This window comes from Arachis hypogaea, chromosome 19 (genome assembly GCF_003086295.3).
Source record: "Arachis hypogaea cultivar Tifrunner chromosome 19, arahy.Tifrunner.gnm2.J5K5, whole genome shotgun sequence".
Lineage (NCBI taxonomy): Eukaryota > Viridiplantae > Streptophyta > Magnoliopsida > Fabales > Fabaceae > Arachis > Arachis hypogaea.
This window is the reverse complement of record NC_092054.1, coordinates 146,585,481-146,600,956: the sequence shown is the minus strand read 5'-3', so window position 1 is coordinate 146,600,956 and position 15,476 is coordinate 146,585,481.

The following is a 15,476-nucleotide window of genomic DNA, read 5'->3' as shown; positions in this document are numbered from 1 at the left end:
TCTATGGTCACGATTTTTCAAAAAAGGGTGACCTAAAAGGGTCTATGGTCACGGTTTTAGGGGGTGACCTAAAGCAGTCTATGGTCACTGTTTTGGGGAGTGACCTAAAAGGTTCTATAGTCACGATTTTGGGGGTGACCTAAAGGGGTCTATGGTCACGGTTTTAGGAGTGACCTAAAAGGGTTTATGATCACGGTTTTGGGAGGTGACATAAAGGTATCTATGGTCATGATTTTGGGGGGGTGACCTAAAAGGGTCTATGGTTACAGTTTTTCGAAAGGGTGACCTAAAAGGGTCTATGGTCACGGTTTTGAAGGTGACGTAAAGATATCTATTATTACAATTTTGGGGGTGACCTAAAAGGGGTCTATGGTCACAGTTTTACGAAAGGGTGGCCTAAAAGGGTCTTTGGTCACGGTTTTTGTGGGTGACTTAAAGGAGTCTATGGTAACGGTTTTGGAGAGTGACCTAAAGGTATGTACAGTCACAGTTTTGGGGGTGATCTAAAAAGGTCTATGGTCACGATTTTTTGAAAAAGAGTGACCTAAAAGGAGTCTATGGTCACGGTTTTGAGTAGTGACCTAAAAGGAGTCTATGGTCACGGTTTTGAGTAGTGACCTAAAAGGGTCTATAGTGACGATTTTAGTGGCTGACCTAAAAGGGTGTATAGTTTTACAAAAGGATGACCTTAAAAGAGTTTGTGGTCACAGTTTTTGAAAATGAATTTTTTTTTTAACTAAATCGGGTTTTGATTATTTGAATTTCAATTAATTAAGGTTCTTATATATTTTTTATGATTTTGAATATTTTATATATTTAAAATTTAAAAATTTTAATAATAAAAAACTAACGAGAATTTTATATGATTTACTTTAAATATTAAAATTTTAAATCTAATTTTATAAATAAAAATTTAAGTTGAATACTATTAATTTTAAATTAAAAAATTATTTAAAACTTAAAACTAATTAATAAGTTAACAAATAAGTATTATATTTTTAAAATAATTTAAATAAATTATGGTTGATGTTTAATTACTATTCTACCTTCTAATTTTATTAAAATTTTTACACTAGCGTAGTCCCAAGCCTAATCCTAACCTTAATTACTATTTAAGATTATTTTTGTAACTAAATCAGGTTTTGATATTTTGAATTTAAATTAATTAAGGTTCTTATATACCTTTTAATGATCTTGGGTATTTCATATATTTAAAATTTAAAAATTCTAATAATTAAAAACTAATGAGAATTTTATATGATTTAATTTAAATATTAAAATTTTAAATTTAATTTTATAAATAAAAAACTTAAATAAAATACTTTTAATTTTAAATTAAAAAATTATTTAAAACTTAAAAATAATTAATAAATTGACAATAATATTATATTTTAAAATAATTTAAATAAATTATGGTTGATTTTCAATTACTATTTTATCTTCTAATTTTATTTAAATCCTTATACTATCCTAATACAAACCTTAATCCTAATTTTTAAACCCTAACCCTAATTCTATCCTAGTTTTAAACCCACCCACCTACTAATCCTCACACACTCAACAAAAAAAAAAAGAAAGAAATAGATAAGAGAGGGAGCTGGGGAACGTGGAAAGAAAAAGAAGAGAAGATGAGGAATTGATGATGGCTGCATTTAAACTAGACTGATATAAGCAATAAACATATTTCAAGTACTACCATACAACACAGTAGAGCTAGACAAGACTAATACTAATTACTTAAAGTATAAGTTTACAAAAAAGATCATCTAAAAAGTGAAAACACAAAAACTCTGATCCTCTGGATTCAGTAATATCATAATAAGTTAAAGATAAATTTCTGGTAAAAAACAAGGTGATCTACTCTATAAGAGTATATATACTCAAAGGACCAAAGAGAAAAGTTGACTATTTTAGCACTAACTGAAAATAGAATTCTTAACTAACTTGCTATTACTCTAACTAACTTTGACTCTTTCATCTCTCTTTAACAGCTCGGAATGGAACCTCAACTATTCTGATCTTTACATTATAATTATTGAAATATAATGATATTCAAGCATTGCATTGTGTTGGCCTTGTTATATTAAATGTATAATATGATGACTAAATAGCAATGACATATATACATAATATAAATAAAGCTATAATTAGTGAGTTGGGGGCTGAAAAGAGATTGGCATGAAAGCTCCATGAAAGCCATAACGAACTCTACATGGCAATGTAATCTTGCCAACTGCCTCACCACTTAACTTCTTTGCAAAAATTATATGAACCTCCATTCATGCAATTATTATTATTATTATTATTATTATTATTATTATTATTATTATTATTATTATTATTATTATTATTATTATTATACATGGCATGGAACATAATTAAGAAGAAGTAGTTCCTACTTGTGATAAATTAATGTCATCATTGTGAACAAAAGCAATGATCCAACCATCATCTTTTTCTTCTTCCATTTCGATACCCCCTTCTTCTTTAGGGACAAAGGCGAGTCCAGTGCAAAACACATTGCTGCTTTCAAATGCATGATATTCCATTCTTATAACCTTTTTCTAATTTTATTTACACATTATTCAATTTTGTAATTCATCAAATTAAACAATACTCAATGCATATATAATTATTAATTGTACCTCAGATGATAGTTGTTCTTCAAAGTATAACTTAGCTAGACCTCTGTATTTTGGCATATCTAACAACTCATACACACAAACCCAGCATTTTTAAACACAAAAACTAAGCTTGAATAATTTATAAATAAATAAATAGGTACCTGCAGAAAAGCTTGCATTGGGATCCACCACTTGGGTGTATGCGTATTTATTCTTAACTCCTATAAAACTTTCATTGAGCACAGGAAAATCCATAAACTGATTTTGAAAGTGCAAAAAATGGATTCCAATATCAAATTGCAAAGTAACAAAGATGAATGACACTTGAGCTGAAGAAATTATGCACAAACAGGGATTGAGAGTAAAGTAGAGAACTAACAAATTAATATAACCATACATCCACTCTCCCTTCTTTATAATCTCTTATAAAATAATTTTAATCTCATCACCTGAACTATAAGACTCGTACATTCTTTTGAACATGCTGACATTCACTTAACAGGGTTTCCAAAGATGAATGCAGAGTGCTAAGCCTATTAATTGGCCCCGTTGATTTTCTTTAAGAATGCTAAACGATGAAGAGTAGTCACTATTTCCTTATGCTCTGTGCTTCCTTGCTTACACATTAGACCCAACAATGCAGATTTCTATCAAAGAGAGTTCTTTGTTTCAAGAATTCATTAATACCATCTTATCTAACTTGCATGCTGAACTGAAATCCTTGAAAACTGACATGGGTGGACCTAAGTCAATTATATCTTTGCTAGTAAACTCAAAACATTGAGCTAGAACATGTTGCAATGATAACTACTATTATTGAAATTGAGATCTAGCATCTAGCTCCTGCTTAATGTAACAAAATTCTCTTTTCAGCTAATAATTTTAATACAAAAAAAACGCGTAAGAACAGAAAATATTACTCTGGTTTAAAGTTCAAACTAGGAACCTCAAATTTGACGCATTTCAAAAAGCTTTCCATACACAGAATCTAACACCACCACTATGTTATACACAGAATCTAACAACAACACCATGTTAGATGAAGTAGATAGAAGCTTAATTTTTTTTTCTTGATTCTGTATAGTTATACAATTGGGGAAAATTTGGGAGCAGCAAAATTGGGGCAGAATTAAATTGGGAAAAAAGGAGAAAGGGGAAGAACGAACCAAAGAGAGGGGAGAGGGAGCGATCGAGCAGCACACAACAGGGGAGTGGGGAGGGTGCCGACGACGACACTAGGACGGACGCCGACGATGACACGGACATGCACCGCGGATTGAGGAGACTTGGATGACCACTTTTACTTTCCTTTCGTGTGACCGAGATAGATGGCGTAGGGAGCACACCAGTAAAAGAGAAGTACGACGACAAGGACAAAGTTGCTAGAACTGATGGAGGGAATGAGTCACGACAGCAGTGTATCTTAGAGAAGGTGATTGGCGCCATTCCTCTCCTAGGGTTCGAGCGAAAAGTGAAAGAATGGCGCCTTCTGTTTTTTGCCAAACATTTTATTAAACAGTCCAAAAATATGTTCTTTAAGGTGGTTGGGAGACAAAAACGCCACGGATCTCATCAGTCAGCAACGTTTCAAGTGCACACTACCATCACCGCTGTTATTCCGTTAATTGGTGGCGATTCCAGAAACGGCTGGTAATTTGCGGCCGCTATTTGTCATGTATCTTGTAGTGACCCTTTGTAATTACCATGTTGTGGTCAATGATCTAGGATAAGAAACCTTGACTCTTAATCCTTTCCATGAGTGTTTTTTAGTATTTATAGTTCCTTAGTTGTAGCTTTACTTGCTTGTTCGTCATACTTCCCCCAAAATTCTCATAACAATTAATATGCACACTTTTCTGCAATTCCTTTGAGAGACGACCCAAGGTTTAAATACTCTCGGTTTTCATTGGTTTTCATTGTGACAAACAAATTAAACTTTGATTGAGAGTTGTTTGTTGGTTTGGATCTATACTGGCAACGTGATTATTTTGTGAAAATTCCGAACCGATGATTTCCCTCCATCATGTTTTTGGTGTCGTTACCAGGGAATTACAAATGTGCGCTTGTTATTGGTTAGTTGTATATATGTTAATATTGTGAATAGTTGCTTTAGTTTCTTTGTTGGTTTTTGCTAGTTATAGGATTCTGTTCTCTTTGTTCTTATTAGCTTTTGCTTTTGTTTTCTCTTGTTACTATGAATCTGTCACCCTTTTAGCTATGAGTTTGGTTCTTACTATGTTGTAGGAAATGAAAATTTCAATGAAGGTTTGCATCAATGATGGAAAAATCAAAGGTGGGAGGGGCCTCAAGCATATAAACGATCTTCATGGCAATAACCTCCTCCAGCATACTAGCATAATCCGTCCCGTGGTGCATACCAATCCAATGGTTATGACAATTCTTCTTGTGATTATCAACTACAACCACCATATGCCTATGAACACCCTCCTCAACATAGCCCTCAATTACAATACTCATTAGCCTCATACCACAAAACTCCTCCCCATAATCCACCTCCATTATATTGCCAACCTTTTATACTACACTCTTGTGACTACTATGAACGAAGACCGATAGAGGCACCACCGTTCCAACACATATACTCCCAAGAACCATCAATTTCATATATACCACCTTAATACCTCCACCAATATGAACCGCCTTCCAATTGTGAACCCTTTCTACCAAACAATGAACCCTCCTCTCTACCTCAAGCACCAATGGATGACATCCTTCGCACCATTCTCCAAGAGCAAAGAGAATTTCGTATCATTCTTCAAGAGCAACGTGAATCTCAAAGGAGGCAAGAAGAATTCATGGCTACCTTGACCAAGGTAGTAAGTATCTTAGCCTCACAATGCTCATGCAATCAAGGCACTTCCATGGCCGAATGTGGAGAATCAATTAAAGAGCGTAATATGAAAGAGATATTAGAAACTTAAGTGGAGGATGAGGAATGGACTTTTGTATTGGAACAAGTGGAGAAAGCCGAAATTGTTGTAGAGAAAGAAGTGGTTGAAGATTCAGGAGATGTTGAATGCAAAGAGGAATCTAGAGTTGTAGAGTCTTTTTCCGTTGAGTTTGAAAGTGATGCTGAAGAGGGTGTGCAACCTCCAAAGCATATTATGAATGAAGAATTGGAAGAAATGGACCAAGCAACTAGATCTCTTAGTGATGATGATTTCGTATCCACGTATGATTTCCTCGAGTTGGAGGAATCTTCTCCCATTGAATTTGAGGCTGATGTTGAGATAGAGTTTACTCAACCTCCAACTTATGACTTGAGCGATGGAAAAGAGTTAGAAGAAATTGGTGAGGAAAAGATTGAAATTGAAGAATCTTGTCAAGTGGTGGAAGTCTCTCAAAAAGGATGGATGGGAGTGGAAATAGCTTTGTCAAGACCGTTGGAGACATCTCTCCCTAAGCAACCACCATCCATTCTTTCATTCAAGTGGGTAAAATTCATATCTCTTAGCTTTCTTATTCCGCTTGAATATGGGTTGCTTGAGACAGATAGTCAACTTAGAGCTCTTTGTAGATTTAAGAGCAAAAGAATGATGGTTAGTGGTTGGAAATACCATTCAAGGTTCATTATGGTTGAGAAGTCAAAGTTGAAATTCAAAGGTTGTGTAGTGTAAACCCCCGGATTTTTAGAAAATAAATAATGAATTATTTATAATTATATATATGATTTTCTTTTTAGAAAGATTATGAGACTTCATGTTTTAAATTAATTTGGTTTTATATAAATTTCAATTATAATTAGATACTTTTGATTTACTGAAATTAATGGTTCTTGCTAAATTAAAATTCAAAGTTTTAGTAATTGGAAATAAAAGAGAGTTTTGTATATAATTTAAATTAAATAATTAAAAGTTTTGATTAATATTATTTATTTATCTCTAAATTGTAAATTAGAGTATTTAATTAAAAATAATTTGTAATTTGAAAAATAAAATAGTGTTTTTTAAAATTAATTATTATATTGATTAAATTTGGTTTTAAATTAAAACTCTACTCAAATCCTAAATTCCCAATTCTAAACCCTAATGCCTAATCCACTAATCCTAATCCTAATTTCTAAAACACCCACACATGTATACCCCTCCAACCACCTGTTCATTCTTCAATAAACCACAATTTACTCTTTCTCACCGCCACACCGCTTCCCCTTTCTTCTAAAATGCTACCATACAGCAATAGAAATAAAAAGCAAGAAAGAAAAGAGAGAGATCTGAGAGTGAAGCTGTGACAGGGAAGGGAGAAGAGGAGAGGGAGGAGCTGCGCCACCACTGCGGGCCTTGGGCTCGCCGTTCATGCCCGTCACGTTGTCGCCCAGCTGCGTCCAACCCACTGCCAGTAGCCGCCATCGTCGCCAACAACAGAGGAGAGAGAAAGAGGCGAACGCGAGGAGAGAGAGAGAGAAGCCGTGCCAGCCCCTTGCTGCCGTGCGGCATCGCTGTCCAAGGGAGGAGGAAGGCCGCGCAGCTATTGCGAAGCCACCGTCTCCGTTAGTTGCTCAGCCTTGTCTCTGATTTTGGTTCCCCTTTTGTGTGCCGAAGTCGCTTTTGCCGTGATGGTGGCCGTGGGGTTGCATGTGCTTAAACAAAGTTGTTACTGCTGCTGCTCCATTCCTCTGTTCTTTTCAAGTTTTAGTAAGTTGTCCTTGTTCCCAAACCCTCATTATTACCATTCTGCTTCCATGGTTGATTGAGAATGTTGATATGTTAATATGTTAGGGTTATGCCAATACCACTACAAATTGTTCGATGGCATTGCTATTAATGATTCGGTTTAAAGTTGTTGTTGCGGCTGCTGCTGCGAGTTAGAACGAAGTTGGAGTCACGTCTAACCTTGTGGGTTTCGACTAACTGAGGTAGGGAATTTGTTTTAAAAGTAACGGTTTTAACTTATGAATGCTACTAAAATTAAAAGAGTAACTGCAAATGGTTTATGGTTGCTTTGTGTGAATAATTGACGGAATTGAGTTGAATTATAACTGTAGTTGGTGATTGATTTGATGATTGTGCGTACTGAATGTTGTAAGGGATAGAATAAATGGTGTTACTTTTGTTGCTGAGCTTGCTGGTGTGAATTGATGAGTTATTATGTGTTTGAATGATGATGAGTCTATATGGAAAATTATGCTGGGCATAGTGTAGAAAAGAAAAGGTTTGATGATGCTTAAGTATTTGACATCGAGTGAATTATTAATTCTGGGTTCTTGGGCTGTGTTGGCAATGAAGACAATTTTGAATAACTGGAAAGAGGTTAAACGTGTGATTTTGGAAGGGTTATAAGTTCAAATGTGGTTTTTGATAAGTAAGGTTGTTGAAAATGCTTAAGGCAGAATTTCTGCATACATGACAGTAGAAAGAATCAATTTCTGGGAACATCCCAGGTCATATATTTGAATGAAACTATTTTTGCATGAAACATTAATGTGTTTCGAGCATCTCGTAAAAAATTCAGAATGTATTAATGAGTGGTTCGGGAGAAATGAATTTTTGAAGATTAATGGTTTCTGCAGAAAATTCTGTTTCTTTACTGCAGAAGCACCAACTTCCAACTCCCTTAACTTTCAATTCTGGTAAGTATTTGAGCTGAAACTAACGGCATTTTCAATCTTCCTGTGTCCACAATCTTCATTTTAAATTTCATGTCGATACCCTACTTAACCAAGTAGATATGTTGAAAAGAGTATGGGTAGCTCACTGGATTTTGGAAATCGAATTCTAAAAGGCATGGCTGTGTTTCTCACTTCATAACTTTTTCATATGACATGATATTAATCTAGAATTTAATTCAATGAAAAGCTAAAAGAGTCTTGTTTGAGGTCGTGAATTTTGAAAGGCAATGGGTGAAAATTGGATTTTTAAGGAATTTATCAAACTTACCACTTCCTGCTGTTTTTCTGCATTTTCTTAGAAAACAATAACAGAATTTTAAGAGAGATGGTACAAGTTTTAATTGTAACCAAATTACCTCAACACCAAGTTTTGCTTTTAAACCAGTAGTACTATAACAACTAGGAAGGGTTTAAAGTTAATTGGTGATGCGGAGGTATGTATAGTTAATCGGTGATGCGGAGGCATGTTTAATAATATGGTGATGTGAAGGTATGAGTATGTAATTGGTGATGTGGAGGTATAATAAAATGAAAGAAAATGAAAAGTCATGAATGAAATAAATAAATGAGAATTGTATGTTAAACGGGCCCTGTGCCAAACTGCTAATGCGAAATTGTCCGCCTAACGGATAGCCTGAGATTGCTAATGCGGGAATGTTCGCCTAATTGATAGCACTGTTCCTTACTGTGATACACATTGAACTATTATTATAATGAGGCCTAATTGACACGGGTAACCATGATGCCAAGGTGTCTAATTGACACAGTAAAGGGACCATATTCGGGGTTCACTCCGAGTAACGTCGGGTTGCGGGTAGACAACCGACGCATGAACTCATGGCCTGCGCTAGGAACAGGCATGCATCATCTTGTTTGCGTATTTACATTTGATTGTGTTTGCTTTATTTTATTTATTGTGTTTGTGCTGTTGTTTTGGTGATGTGCTTACATGCTTTATGGATATTTTACTTGTTTGTGTTGTGGTCTTAATAATGTATTTAGGAATGATGTTTATGGATAAGGAATTGATAATGTGATTGGAATTTTGTTTAATTAACGTGAATTAAAGGAAGGAACTTCAAACTATTTTAAGTGAAATTGCTTTTATGATATGAATTAGCTATTTATATTTACTCTGTTTAGTGCGGCATTCCTATTCCCTACTGAGAACTAGTGGTTTGTTCTCACCCCAAAATCTTCTACCCTTTCAGTGACAGGCTCGGAGACTCAGTTTGAAGCCGCGGGCGATTAGGAGTTTTATTTAAGTTAAGTTTATGTGTCGAGTTATTTTCATAGAATTCCCTCGCCTTTGTTATTTAAGATTTTATTTTATACCGAGGGATAGGAATTGTATCTGAATTTCTTTTGAGGTTTTTTGTATAATATTTATCATTATTACTAATTAAGTGATTACTATTACCTGTGTGTTCTTTGATGAATGATTTTGATTAATGAGAAACAATATTTTCCGGCATTTTCTTAAAAATCGAAACGCGGTATCAAACTAAAGGCTCAATATTAAATAGTAAATAAGGAAAACAGGTCAGTAACGCCTTGCTTTTGGTACGATCATGACGTGCTGAAAGTTAGGGTGTTACATTATGGTATCAGAGCAGTTCGTTCCCGTTAGAGCCTTGGGATTGGACTAACTATGCTTCATTGCATATTCTGAGTGTCTGTCATGCTTAGTGACTTGTTCTGATAACAAGAATTTAGATTTGATATGCATGACTGTCTGATGATTAACGCTGTTAGTCTACCATTGCATACCTCATGGTATTAAGTCTGGCCAACTTAACACTAATGATTTATGTATATGGGAACACTAATGGGTTGTCATGGACGAAATAGAAATAATAGGTAATGCGAATCACGGGGATTGGGAACTTTAGAAGTTACATCTCGGAATTGCTTGATTTCGTATCTTGTCCCTCCATGGTTTGTCTTGAAGTTTTTTCTGAGGTTTCTTTCTTGAGAAAGTGAACTAATTATTCTTCAATCCCGCTCCTTGTTCATGTGCATTTTCGTTTGATCTTAACTGCGTATGTTTATTTGAATTTTCTGGGATACCAAGCCTATCTTGTAACTTCTGCTCTGCAATCAAACTTCTATCTTATCTTCTCTATATCTTATGAAAACCCAAATACATGAAACTGTATATGTATCTATATGAGTAGAGACTTTTTACTTTTCCACAAGGTTTTTTAAAAAGGTAAAATGTTAAAATTATATAATGTTTTATGCAATATGCTAATTTTCGAGGACGAAAATTTTTATAAGTAGAGTGGGATGTAAACCCTCGGATTTTTAGAAAATAAATAATGAATTATTTATAATTATATATATGATTTTCTTTTTAGAAAGATTATGAGACTTCATGTTTTAAATTAATTTGGTTTTATATAAATTTCAATTATAATTAGATACTTTTGATTTACTGAAATTAATGGTTCTTGCTAAATTAAAATTCATAGTTTTAGTAATTGGAAATAAAAGAGAGTTTTGTATATAATTTAAATTAAATAATTAAAAGTTTTGATTAATATTATTTATTTATCTCTAAATTGTAAATTAGAGTATTTAATTAAAAATAATTTGTAATTTGAAAAATAAATAGTGTTTTTAAAATTAATTATTATATTGATTAAATTTGGTTTTAAATTAAAACTCTACTCAAATCCTAAATTCCTAATTCTAAACCCTAATGCCTAATCCACTAATCCTAATCCTAATTTCTAAAACACCCACACATGTATACCCTTCCAACCACCTGTTCATTCTTCAATAAGCCACAATTTACTCTTTCTCACCACCACATCGCTTCCCCTTTCTTCTAAAATGCTACCATACAGCAATAGAAATAAAAAGCAAGAAAGAAAAGAGAGAGATCTGAGAGTGAAGCTGTGACAGGGAAGGGAGAAGAAGAGAGGGAGGAGCTGCGCCACCACTGCGGGCCTTGGGCTCGCCGTTCATGCCCGTCACGTTGTCGCCCAGCTGCGTCCAACCCACTGCCAGTAGCCGCCATCGTCGCCAACAACAGAGGAGAGAGAAAGAGGCGAACGCGAGGAGAGAGAGAGAGAAGCCGTGCCAGCCCCTTGCTGCCGTGCCGCATCGCTGTCCAAGGGAGGAGGAAAGCCGCGCAGCTATTGCAAAGCCACCGTCTCCGTTAGTTGCTCAGCCTTGTCTCTGATTTTGGTTCCCCTTTTGTGTGCCGAAGTCGCTGCTGCCGTGATGGTGGCCGTGGGGTTGCATGTGCTTAAACAAAGCTGTTACTGCTGCTGCTCCATTCCTCTGTTCTTTTCAAGTTTTAGTAAGTTGTCCTTGTTCCCAAACCCTCATTATTACCATTCTGCTTCCATGGTTGATTGAGAATGTTGAGATGTTAATATGTTAGGGTTATGCCAATACCACTACAAATTGTTCGATGGCATTGCTATTAATGATTCGGTTTAAAGCTGTTGCTGCTGCTGCTGCTGCGAGTTAGAACGAAGTTGGAGTCACGTCTAACCTTGTGGGTTTCGACTAACTGAGGTAGGGAATTTGTTTTAAAAGTAAAGGTTTTAACTTATGAATGCTACTAAAATTAAAAGAGTAACTGCAAATGGTTTATGGTTGCTTTGTGTGAATAATTGACGGAATTGAGTTGAATTATAACTGTAGTTGGTGATTGATTTGATGATTGTGCGTACTGAATGTTGTAAGGGATAGAATAAATGGTGTTACTTTTGTTGCTGAGCTTGCTGGTATGAATTGATGAGTTATTATGTGTTTGAATGATGATGAGTCTATATGGAAAATTATGCTGGGCATAGTGTAGAAAAGAAAAGGTTTGATGATGCTTAAGTACTTGATATCGAGTGAATTATTAATTCTGGGTTCTTGGGCTGTGTTGGCAATGAAGACAATTTTGAATAACTGGAAAGAGGTTAAACGTGTGATTTTGGAAGGGTTATAAGTTCAAATGTGGTTTTTGATAAGTAAGGTTGTTGAAAATGCTTAAGGCAAAATTTCTGCATACATGACAGTAGAAAGAATCAATTTCTGGGAACATCCCAGGTCATATATTTGAATGAAACTATTTTTGCATGAAACTTTAATGTGTTTTGAGCATCTCGTAAAAAATTCAGAATTTATTAATGAGTGGTTTGGGAGAAATGAATTTTCGAAGATTGATGGTTTCTGCAGAAAATTCTGTTAGCACCAACTTCCAACTCCCTTAACTTTCAATTCTGATAAGTATTTGAGCTGAAACCAACGGCATTTTCAATCTTCCTGTGTTCACAATCTTCATTTTAAATTTCATGTCGATACCCAACTTATCCAAGTAGATATGTTGAAAAGAGTATGGGTAGCTCACTGGATTTTGGAAATCGAATTCTAAAAGGCATGGCTGTGTTTCTCACTTCATAACTTTTTCATATGACATGGTATTAATCTGGAATTTGATTCAATGAAAAGCTAAAAGAGTCTTGTTTGAGGTCATGAATTTTGAAAGGCAATGGGTGAAAATTGGATTTTTAAGGAATTTATCAAACTTACTACTTCCTGCTGTTTTTCTGCATTTTCTTAGAAAACAATAACAGAATTTTAAGAGAGATGGTACAAGTTTTAATTGTAACCAAATTACCTCAACACCAAGTTTTGCTTTTAAACCAGTTGTACTATAACAACAAGGAAGGGTTTAAAGTTAATTGGTGATGCGGAGGTATGTATAGTTAAGCGGTGATGCGGAGGCATGTTTAATTATATGGTGATGTGAAGATATGAGTATGTAATTGGTGATGTGGAGGTATAATAAAATGAAAGAAAATAAAAAGTCATGAATGAAATAAATAAATAAGAATTGTATGTTAAACAGGCCCTGTGCCAAACTGCTAATGCGAAATTGCCCGCCTAACGGATAGCCTGAGATTGCTAATGCGGGAATGTTTGCCTAATTGATAGCACTGTTCCTTACTGTGATACACATTGAACTGTTATTATAATGAGGCCTAATTGACACGGGTAACCGTGATGCTAAGGTGTCTAATTGACACAGTAAAGGGACCATATTCGGGGTTCACTCCGAGTAACGTCGGGTTGCGGGTAGACAACCGACGCATGAGCTCATGGCCTGCGCTAGGAACAGGCATGCATCATCTTGTTTGCGCATTTACATTTGATTGTGTTTGCTTTATTTTATTTATTTGTGTTTGTGCTGTTGTTTTGGTGATGTGCTTACGTGCTTTATGGATATTTTACTTGTTTGTGTTGGGGTCTTAATAATGTATTTAGGAATGATGTTTATGGATAAGGAATTGTTAATGTGATTGGAATTTTGTTTAATTAACGTGAATTAAAGGAAGGAACTTGAAACTATTTTAAGTGAAATTGTTTTTATGATATGAATTAGCTATTTGTATTTACTCTGTTTAGTGCGGCATTCCTATTCCCTACTGAGAACTAGTGGTTTGTTCTCACCCCAAAATCTTCCATCCTTTCAGTGACAGGCTCGGAGACTCAGTTTGAAGCCGCGGGCGATTAGGAGTTTTATTTAAGTTAAGTTTATGGGTTGAGTTATTTTCATAGAATTCCCTCGCCTTTGTTATTTAAGATTTTATTTTATACCGAGGGATTGGAATTGTATCTGAATTTCTTTTGAGTTTTTTTGTATAATATTTATCATTATTACTAATTAAGTGATTACTATTACCTGTGTGTTCTTTGATGAAAGATTTTGATTAATGAGAAACAATATTTTCGGGCATTTTCTTAAAAATCCAAACTCGGTATCAAACTAAATGCTCAATATTAAATAGTAAATAAGGAAAACAGGTCAGTAACGCCTTGCTTTTGGTACGATCATGACGTGCTGAAAGTTAGGGTGTTACATTATGGTATCAGAGCAGTTCGTTCCCGTTAGAGCCTTGGGATTGGACTGACTATGCTTCATTGCATATTCTGAGTGTCTGTCATGCTTAGTGACTTGTTCTGATAACAAGAATTTAGATTTGATATGCATGACTGTCTGATGATTAACGCTGTTAGTCTACCATTGCATACCTCATGGTATTAAGTCTGGCCAACTTAACACTAATGATTTATGTATATGGGAACACTAATGGGTTGTCATGGACGAAATAGAAATAATAGGTAATGCGAATCACGGGGATTGGGAACTTTAGAAGTTACGTCTCGGAATTGCTTGATTTCGTATCTTGTCCCTCCATGGTTTGTCTTGAAGTTTTGTCTGAGGTTTCTTTCGTGAGAAAGTGAACTAATTATTCTTCAATCCCGCTCCTTGTTCATGTGCGTTTTCGTTTGATCTTAACTGCGTATGTTTATTTGAATTTTCTGGGATACCAAGCCTATCTTGTAACTTCTGCTCTGTAATCAAACTTCTATCTTATCTTCTCTATGTCTTATGAAAACCCAAATACATGAAACTGTATATGTATCTATATGAGTATAGACTTTTTACTTTTCCACAAGGTTTTTTAAAAAGGTAAAATGTTAAAATTATGTAATATTTTATGCAATATGCTAATTTTCGAGGACGAAAATTTTTATAAGTGGAGTGGGATGTAAACCCCCGGATTTTTAGAAAATAAATAATGAATTATTTATAATTATATATATGATTTCTTTTTAGAAAGATTATGAGACTTCATGTTTTAAATTAATTTGGTTTTATATAAATTTCAATTATAATTAGATACTTTTGATTTACTGAAATTAATGGTTCTTGCTAAATTAAAATTCAAAGTTTTAGTAATTGGAAATAAAAGAGAGTTTTGTATATATTTTAAATTAAATAATTAAAAGTTTTGATTAATATTATTTATTTATCTCTAAATTGTAAATTAGAGTATTTAATTAAAAATAATTTGTAATTTGAAAAATAAAATAGTGTTTTTAAAATTAATTATTATATTGATTAAATTTGGTTTTAAATTAAAACTCTACTCAAATACTAAATTCCCAATTCTAAACCCTAATGCCTAATCCACTAATCCTAATCCTAATTTCTAAAACACCCACACATGTAAACCCCTCCAACCACCTGTTCATTCTTCAATAAGCCACAATTTACTCTTTCTCACCACCACACCGCTTCCCCTTTCTTCTAAAATGCTACCATACAGCAATAGAAATAAAAGCAAGAAAGAAAAGAGAGAGATCTGAGAGTGAAGCTGTGACAGGGAAGGGAGAAGAAGAGAGGGAGGAGCTGCGCCACCACTGCG